The 10,014-nt window shown below is 53.6% G+C and overlaps 1 pseudogene; it reads right to left on the reverse strand.

The window, feature by feature from the left end:
- Window positions 1–621: 621 nt before the first annotated feature.
- LOC117307725 (uncharacterized) lies at window positions 622–2,007 on the reverse strand (annotated as a pseudogene).
- Between the last annotated feature and the right edge of the window lie 8,007 nt (window positions 2,008–10,014).

Genomic DNA, 10,014 nt, shown 5'->3' on the forward strand with positions numbered 1-10,014 from the left:
CTTTGCAGGACCCGGCGCAGACCGGGAGTCATGCCTGCGGTGCTGGGCCGACTGAGTATCGCCATAAAAAAAACTCCCTCTGCTGTTAAAACTTGGTGTCTGTTTGCATAGTTAGACGGTAATTTTTTAGAACACTGCAAAGCCTTCGGTCCAGCTTGCCGTGGCTCACCTGTTTGTGTCGGGGTGGGAGGGCGGCAGAGCGGGCTTTCGGGGTGCAACGGGCCGCACGGAAGCCAGTCTGGCCAGGCCCCCGCCCTCGGGCCTTTGCAGGTTACCTCAGCTCTCAGCCTGTGCCCTCACCGGGCAGAGCGGGAAGCTTGGTGCCTGTCCTGCCCGCCGCCTGCTGCACACGGAGGGGTGTCGCTCCCGGACTTTGCTTTGCACGTGTGAGATCCCCCAGCCAGTAAACCACTGAAGTCTCCGCGGTGGTCGCTGACTCCAGGCTCGCTCTTTGGTCTTGAGGCTGGGCAGGCCCAGGGCTTGCAGGCCTGCGGAGTGCAGCCCAGCGGTTTGTTTACAAAGCGTTTGCTTTTCTATCTCCGTGTGAATTGCCTTCCTCCCTTTCGAGGTCGCGAATCACCCTCTCCCACGGGCTCTCTGGTCTTTAGCCGAGGATGGTATTTAGGGTGAGGGCCTGGGCCTGGGCCACCGCTGGAGGAAATCAGGAGGGATGTGTTTGCGCATCATGTGTTGCGTCAGGTGTGGTTCCAGCGTGTAGGCCCGGCTGCAGACTGCGCAGGTGTACACCTTGCTTCACGGTGTGCGTGGACGGGGGCGTCTCCAGCAAGGCTGTGTCCGAGCGCGCCCGGTGACAGCTGTGGCCCTGGCAGGGTTTACCTTTGTCGCGCCGCGGCCCGTGGGACTGCAGGTTCGAGCTGTGTGGAGGTGTTCTCACATCCTGGCAGTGCACACCTGGGTGTGCACACCTGCGGGCGTGCGGCTGGAGTGAGAGGGCTGCGGGAAGGACTTCTCACGGAAGTGACACCCCTGGGCTTGGTCCCTGAGTGGATACACGCGTGCTGAGCCAGGTAGCAGCTCCTGGCGAGGGGCTGCAACAGCATGGGCACTTGTGGGGCTTGGTCTCGGTGTGTGACTTGGAGGGCACCCGCATCTCTGCCTTCGAGTAGAACGTCGGGGAGCACATCCGGCTGTCTCTGACGGTCGTCGTCATCGTCCGGGGAGAGGACAGAGGGAGCCCTGGTTCCAGCATCCGCTTCTTTTCTCGGCCCCAGGGGTTCTTAGTGGCCACGGTGCCACCTCAATAGCCACCACCACCTCCTTCCTCTGTGAGGGTCAATGCTGTCTTCTCAGAGAGGTCAGGGACCACCTGCAGGGCTTGTGAGCGGGGCAAGAGCTGAGACACTCACGGGAGCTGAAGCTCGGGAGGTCTGAGCTGACGAGGCTTTTGTCGCAGGGATCCTGAGAGGGACGTGATGACCAAACCGGGAGCCCTTGATTGACCCCCTTCTCTCCTCCACCTCTGAGAACAGAAGACTCCAGCAGTCCGCAGTCCTGTCCACGGCACGGGTACCACCGTGATATTCTGGGTAACGGACGCCTGGCTCTGTGGGGTCAGCTGCTCTGACTTGGACTCTGTCCACGCTGATGCCCGAGGGCAGGCGCGCCGAGGCCGCACAGCCAGCGAGGTGGGGCAGGGAGTGGAGCCAGCCCCTCAGCCCTTCTCCGGGGACAGCTGACCTCGCCCTTGTTGATGCACATCTGTTCTCGCCCTGCCCTGAGGCCCAGGCCCCCCAGGCTTCGCAGCGCCGCAGCCCCCCAACCCTCCCCGCAGTGTTCCTTTGACCCAACCCCCTAAAGACGGCGGAGCGTCACGAGGACCTCTGCCTCATTGTCACCAGCAGCACCGTCCAGCTGGAGCACCTGGCCAGCTCGTGGAGACCTGTGCTGCGTCCGCCAGGTAGAGGGGAAAGCCATTCTGGTCCCCTCTTTCTGCAGCTCCTCTCGGTGGGAAAAGTCCTCTTCTTCCTTGACAGGCCACGGCTCCATCTCCTTGGGCCTCAGGCACGGCCTTCCCCCACAGGATACCATCCTTATTCTCAGCCTCTCTCAGAAGGAACGTCAGCCCTCCTGAATGGCTGTGGAGTACTGAGCTGGTAGGGAAATCCGGCAGCCTCCCCGCCCAAGCATGGCTTTTAACATTGGGGTTGGTGCTCGGGGGAGGGGTTTGCTGTGACCTCATAGAGACTTTTCCAGCGTGGGCACTTTCTCTCTCCTCACCCTCGTAATCCTCCAAGCTCGGGCTGATGGAGGACTAGAGGCTGGCACTCCCAGACGTCAGAGAGGAGGGAGCCCTAAATGCAAGCAGCCTCCTGTTGTGTTCTTGCTGTGCCCGTCCCTGGGAGCCGCTTCCTTCCCCTCGCGATCTCCAGTCACTTCCTACCTAATGCTGGAAGGACATGGAGGCAGTCAGACTGCCTTTATTCTTAAAGGGGCAAGGGCTGAGATGTGGTCCCCAAGGGCTGGAGATCCCCAAATTGGTCAAGGGTGGCTTAGAAGTGTGGGTGATGGTTCTCCTTGGAGCTCCTCCCCTTCTCTGCCAGCCGAGGCCCTGTGCTAAGTGTCCCCGTCCCCAGCCTGAGGAGCTGCGGGTTTTTTGTGAAACCCCACAACCGGGGGGGCTGCAGAGAAGGGAGGGTTTGGGGCAAATGCAAGGACTGGACTTACCTCCTTAGGTGCCACAGTCAGTTGCTGGACAAGGATTTATTTATAAATATATATATATATATATATATATATATATAAAAATATATACGTACCCACTCGTCACGGCCATCTTTGTTGTAACCATTTCTGTGTTTATAAATACATTATTTCTGGGGGAAAAAAAAAGGTGATGGTTTCCAGCATTTTGGAGAGTTACTCAGTTTTCTTGGGTCTCTCCCAAGCATACGTTTTATTAAACTTTTGTGTGACTTCCTCCTGTTAATCTGTCTCATGTCAGTTTAAATCTTAGACCAGCCAGAAGAACCTAGAAGCGTAGAGGGAAATTCCTCCCTCCACAACATCAGCGAAGCTTTCAGATTCTCCTCCTTAGTTCTCCAAGGTCTTACCTGCAAAAGTTCTTCTCCCACTACCAGAACCCTGGGTCTCCCTCTGTCTTCCCCTGCAGTCCCCCTTCATCTCTGTTCTCACAAGCAGCTCTCTGTGAAACCAAGTCCCCCTAAAACCGAGCTCCCCTGCCATGCTGATGATAAGCCTCTCTGTCCAAAACTTTACTCCCTTTCTTGTCCCCTCTGACCTAATCCTTTGCTCACTGAGCACTCACCCCCCAGAGTCAGATGAGGTCTCATCATCAACATACAAAGTCGTGGTTGTTTTTCTCCAGGGCAAGATGAGCTCACAGACGGCCAAGCCATGGATCTCCAGAGTGGCAAACCAGAGACATCCTGAGCCCCGAAACTACGACTAAGAACTGTCACAAGGGGACTTCCTTGGTAGTCCAGTGGTTAAGACTCCACACTCCCAGTGCAGGGGGCTCAGGTTCGGTCCTTGGTTAGGGAACTAGAGCCCGCAGGCCGCAACTAAGGATCCCGCAGGCCGCAACGAAGATCCCGTGTGCTGCAACTAAGATCCAGAGCAGCTAAATAAAAAATATTTTTTAAAAAATGTGTCACAAGATGATAATTAACCCCCTTTCTTCCCCTTTAAAAACGGTCAAGTTGGAGTGGATCCGAGGCTTGTCGCCCACTCTCTTGCTTGGTGCCATAAGCCCTTACTTTGCTGCAAACTCCCGCTGCAGGGGTTGGGCTTTCTGTGCCACAGACGTACGAGCCCACTGCTGGGCCACGTCAACTCCACTCAACAAAACAAAGCCTTCTGTGGCTGGCCTTCCTCATGCCCTTGCTTCAAAGACAGCTGCTCTGGGATTATCAGCATTTGGGGGGTCGTGTGCACCAAGAGAAGGTTCTCGCCCTTCTGTCCCCAAACAATTGATCAAAGATTTCACCGGGCAGATCTTTTGCGGGCAGAGTGAGCGAAGTGGGGTAAAGGTGCTAAGGGTCAGGAAGAGATTCTGCTTAAAAGAAAGCAAAGCACGACATCTGCCAAAGGGACCTGCCCAATCTGTCCTCTTGGTCTCTGGCCTATCAGACGTGCTCCATGCCCTCGGATTATGACATGAGAAAAGCGTGCCATCTCCTAGTCAAAAGCCACTGACCCAGAAGTGTTGGACCCAACTTCGTGTGCCTGACGCGCAAATGAGGCCAAACAAATGGAAACACCCGCGTTTGGAGCAGAGAGAGTTCTATTAACCTTAAGCAGCTTTTGTCAGGAAAGAGCTCTCTGCAGGAGGCCCCATTTGTCCTACCACTTCAGCAAAGCTATATTCTCACTAACCCAAGCACATCTTCCAAATGTTTTGATCACATAATACTTTGCCTAACCTGTTGGTTCTTTCCTTAGATTAAAGAAATATAAATAAATAAGTAATCAACAGATGATTGGACCTTTTCCCCAGCTTGGCCTTCAGTAACCTCACGAGCAAACGGAGCAGGATAGCATCTAAAGAAAGGTCACAAGGAGTCCACACGCCTGCACACAGTGGGGTGTGGGTCGACTCGGACCTCCTACCTCAGTGATTAACTGAGATCACTTCACCTTTTTTGTGGCTGAGCAAACTCTTTGGAGTTGGTTTTGGATATGAGTTTGCCTTCTCCCTAGACTGCCGGCTTTCTTATTAAAGCAACTTTTCTGTTCCGACCAGCACTTGCCTCTGGAATATTGACAAGCGGCCAGACCTGGGCTGTGCACCAGTCCAGAAGATGGGGGATACAGGTTTGTCTCAGGTCCATCTTGCTGGCTAGCCAGGTGCAAGGTCTTTAAAGGCAAAAAGGGTAAATGAGAGGGGGTCTTGGTGATTTCAGCTTCCTGATGAGACCTCAGTTGCAGGCTTCCCGGCGCCATCCTATGACTCGATGTGTCATTGGTGATTGTGATTGAGCTTCATGTCCCTGAAAAGCAAACTAGAAAATCATGGTCTCGTCGTTCTTTAACCTGTTTCTAGGAGAGAACAAAGGCCACGGTTGAGGCATTTTATTATTTACTTAGCGCCTATGTGATGGGTTAGCAATTTTAATTCCTGGTTGGCCCCTGGTGTTTCCTCTGACACCATCTGGGCCTGCTTTAACTTCGTTTCTGCATTCCCTATCTTCCCTAATTAGTAACTACATGTGTCCGCTCTTCAGAACTCAGGAAAGGCCTAGGAGAGTAAAGCCTTTCTCTGCAAACAAGAAATGGGGGACATGGAGGGTCTTTTGAACCCAGAAGGGCTCTGCAGGGTCCTGACCAGTTCCCGCCCCCCACCCCTTTTCTTTGATACTCCTCAATCCTGAGGGGAACAGGGGCAGGACAAGAAAAGGGATACACTTTTGTAAAGAAAGGTTAATCATAAACTCAGCAGGGGAACTTGGTATCAGAAGCTTGATTTAAATACATCACCTTCCTACCATGAGTCCAGTACCGAGCTAGGGACAGGAGGGTACAGCAGAATATTCTCTCCTCCTGAAAACTATCAACTTTCTGGAGACTCCCAGCCATGGGATTCCAAGAGAACAGATACTACAGGAAGGAAGCAGACCAGCAACATGTGACTTGAAGATCAGAGCTACAGAAACTCAGAGAGGGGAGTGGTCAGGATGGGCTGGAGCTGTCAGGAAAGGCTCCAAAACGCAGCGGGAACCTGACAAACTACCTCAGCCAGGTGACCAAGGTTAACAGTAACAGTGATACGTGTCTCGAGAGCCTACTGCCTTGATATAAAGTGATGGGAAAGCCCCTGACCTCTGTGATCTGCTTCCACAAAACCCGTAACACCTCTCTAACCATGAGAAGAACACTAAGTAAATCCCAGTGCGGGACAGCCTACAGAGTACCTGCCCAGCCCTCCTCCACCCTGTCATGGTCATCGAAACGAGGGTCTCAGAACCTGTCCAAGCCCAGAAGAGCCTAAACAGACATGATGATCACATGTCATGTGGTGCCTGGATGGGATTCTGGAACAGAAAAAGGTAGAAGGAAGGGAACTTGAATAAAATATGGATTGCAGTTAATAATAATGTTTCAGTAGTGCTCATTAATTGTGACAATTCTGTAGAAAACTAGAAAGAGAGGGGAAATTAAAGTTAAATAAAAGAAATGTTGCTTCAGATTGGAAACCTAAAAGAAATTGGTGATTTCCTAGTAAAAATACACAGTAACAAAATGGACCCAAAAATAAGAACAATGTAAACAGACCAATTAGCATAGAAAAGCTAGGAATGGTGCTTAGAAATCTCCCACTAGAAAAGACCCCGGACCATTTGGGTTCACAGTTAATAGCTGAGTGTTAAGTGACCTTTAACAAATTCTGATTTTAATAACAAAGTCTGATATGCTTACGTATTTCATTTAGTGTAGGATGTCACTGTTTACAGAACAGACATACTTTATGTAATATTACAAATATGCTGCCTATTAAACTGACTTTCTCAACAAAAGGAAAAAGTTGTCAATGAGCTTACTTCCATTAAAGCCAGAAAGGAAAAATGTACATATATTCTCGTTTTGGTGTAAAGACTGTATTTAAACTTAATGTTGTGAGTTTTAACACACCTCCTTTTCAACGTGTCGATTAACGTGTTCAACGGCATCAACACTGTAACAAGAAAGGGCCATCAGAACACTCACGAGGGCAAGAACACAGGGGCGCTGGCCCTCGGGTGGCTGGTGGGGCCGCCGGTCCCTGGAGCACGCACCGCCCTTCGGAAGTACCACTATGACCCTCTTCTGTACGAAAAATGCTGTGTGCCCTGAGTGACAGTGCCTTAATGCGGGGATGCTTTCGTAAAATACCGTTGAACCTTGAACAACTCGGGTTTGAACCACTCGGATCTACTCACGTGTGGATTTTTTTAAATAGAAAATGCTGCAGACCGGATCCACCAACGCGAAACCAGGGTGATGGAGGGCGACCGTCAGTCATACTCCATTCTGACGGCAGAGGGTCGGCACCCCAGCCCCGCTGGCTCAAGGGTCGACTGGAGCCCTGATGAAATTCTAGTGAGAAAATAAAGAGAAACCCTGGGGCAAAGCCCCAAGGACGAGATTCCGTGCCCGTGTCCAAGACCGACGCCCGCGCTCTGCCTTCCCGGACCCTGTCCCCCGAGTCCCGGCTGGGGACAGCACGGGCTCCGCAGGCCACCAGAGGGTGGCATCTTGCTCAGGGGAAGGACACTGCGGTGTCTTCGGGACCACGAGTGAGGGCAGGCATGGCTCACCCACAACGACACAGCCTTGGAGTGGCGTGGCGCTCAGGCGCCACCAGCACCAAGTGCGTGACTCAGATGAACACGGTCCGGCCACACAGAAGGGCTCCCAGCTGTGTAATCCCGCAGGGGCCCAGGTCAAGCCGCACGAGCCCCGCGGATGCTGTTACAGACACACAGGCCCGGGCTCCCCAGGGGTCGGCTCCAGAAGCGGATCCACACTACACTCGCGCACACAAACACACACACACAGAAAATGCCTTGTGAGTGAGGACCGCAGCTATGCTGTCCCAAGACAAGAGCTACCAGAAGCTGGAGGGAGCCCTGAATCAGATCCTGCCCCTGGTGCCCTCAAGGCCTTGCCAACACCCAGATGTCACACTTCCAGTCTGCAGGGCCACGAGACGACAGATTTCTGCTGTTCTGAGCCACCTAGTTTGTGACCCCTCGTTGCTTTGTTTTGCGGCTGCACCGCACGGCTTGTGGGATCTTAGTTCCCCGACCAGGGATTGAACACGCACCCTCAGCAGTCAGAGTGTGGAGTCCTAAGCACTGGACCGCGAGGAAGTCCCTTGTGGTACTTTGTTACAACAGCCCTAAGGGACGGATACAGGCACCCTCTGCTCTGTCCCTTTCTCTCCAGACCATGGTGAGTGAGGGTAGAGGCAGGGCCCTTCACAGACAGACCAAGGCCACTGCTGGCTGGTCACTCTGGCCCTGTCTGGGAGCTCTGGACACAGCTCTCGGCCTCCGGGGGCCATGGGAGGATGAGGGGGCTCCCTGGAGCTGGTTGCGCCCCCCCCACCCCGTTCCTGGAGCCCAGAAAACCCGGGAGTAGCCAGACCCCACCCCTCACCGTCCTCTGGGCCCCTCCCCCAGCCATCAGCAGGTTGGAATGGCCGCTATCTGCGTCTTCATCTCAGTAGTGGAGACACAGAAAGAGGCACTCTTGCCTGGTCACTGCATCTCACCAATGTCCCCTGGCTTAGGCTGGCCCTTTCAGGAAGGGCAAGCAGGACAGACTGTGGGCCAACACCCTCTTCTCGGAAGGGCCTGGGGTCAAGCCAGGAAGCAGGAAGGGAAGTGGTGGGCAGGAGGCCTGATTGGCAGGACGCGGAGGGCAGAGCCCCCTCCCTCCAGGTGCTCTGTGGAGGAGGGGCGAGCCTCTTGCCTCCTTCCCTACATCTGACGCGGCATGGGTGGCCCTCCGCAGGAGGTCCGCTCTGTCAAGGGTCAGCTCCAGAGACTTTAGTCCATTTCCTCCAAAGCAGACCTGATGCAGCTGGCTGAGTCAGGACTCTGGGACTTTCAGGATGGAGCCCAGTGTCTGCCAAGGGTAGGAGGGAGGAAAATGCCCTGGGGGTCCTCATGAGACCCGTTCACCAGAGTCCCGCCTCTGACTGTGACCAGTCCCCACCCAGGGAAACCAGGGTCTGCTGGCCACAGGACACCAGGACAGGCCCAGAGCTCTACATGTTTCCTGGGAAGGTCGAGGAGGGCACAGCCTATAGCAGCCCAGGGCATCATAACCCCTAACCCCTAACCCTAAAGCACGTTCACTAATTGTGCCGACATGTCGTGCAGAATTTGAACGAGGGCGAGTGCGCCTGAAGAGCGTGCTTCACGCGGGTGAAGAGTGGGCGCAACGCATTGCGGAGCTCAGTTATTTACATCAATCACCCTTTGGGTGAAGGGTGAGTCATAAAGTTGGAGAGTGACTCTTGGCGGCGAGGTGTACACTGTGTGCATGTGCGGGGAACGTCGGTGACGTCTGAGATCCCACACCTGGGGTAAAAGGGAGAGTAAAGTGTTCACGAATTCTGAGAATTAGGTAAGCACATGAGGGAAACCAATGAATTAGTTAATAGAAAATTCGATGAGAAACAGGCTATTTACATAGCTTCAAAGAACCACCCCCTAAAATACTTACACAAAGAGAAAAAGAGGAACTTTACAGTGGAGAAGCTTGGTCGGCAACACCCTAACCAGGTGATGGAGATGCACACCATCAGCAGTGGGGTGAGTGACAAGGACACGCGCCGCCCAGAAGACGCAGTAAGGACCAAGCGTCACTTCTGGGATCTTCCGTCCAAATGCAAACTCCAAATCACAAGGGAACGTCAGACATGGCCACTCTGGGGGACGTTCTGCAGAGTAACCAGCTTGCAATACTCAAGCCGAGGTCATGGAAGGCCAGGCAAACCCAGGGACTGTCCCAGGCTGAAGGGCACTGAACGCCCTGTTGAGTAGAGGCAGCCAGTGCTATGGGCAGATTTGGATTCTCTCACATCCAGGGCATTACTGGGATGACGACCTGAACTCTCATGGGGTCTGGCAAATTAGGAGGCAGTAAAGCACCAGGACTGATTCCCTGATTTCCATGGAGGTGCTGTGCACATGTAGAATTCCTTATCTGAAGGAAGCACATAAAAGTATTAGGGGAATATGATGGGGCAGCAGGTCAGTAACTTGTTCTCAAATGGCTCAAGGGAAAAAAGATCTTTGTACCCCATTTTCAACTTTTGGCCAGTTTTCAATTGTTTCAAAATAAGAAAATGTTCTCAAACTGAAAGGTCCGAGTTTCCGGCCGTCCACGTGGCACCCCTGTCACTCGTGATGCTCGGCCCTGCTTGTGGTTCTGGCAAGGAAGGTGGGACGTGACGGGATGCAGGAGTGCTGGTGGTCTCAGCTGAGACACCGCTCCCGGGGAGCTCTCAGTGTCCGCTCAGGCGTCCCAGGCTCTCAGCTGCTC

The sequence above is a fragment of the Tursiops truncatus genome, chromosome 13 (genome assembly GCF_011762595.2).
Source record: "Tursiops truncatus isolate mTurTru1 chromosome 13, mTurTru1.mat.Y, whole genome shotgun sequence".
In the NCBI taxonomy this organism is placed as follows: domain Eukaryota; kingdom Metazoa; phylum Chordata; class Mammalia; order Artiodactyla; family Delphinidae; genus Tursiops; species Tursiops truncatus.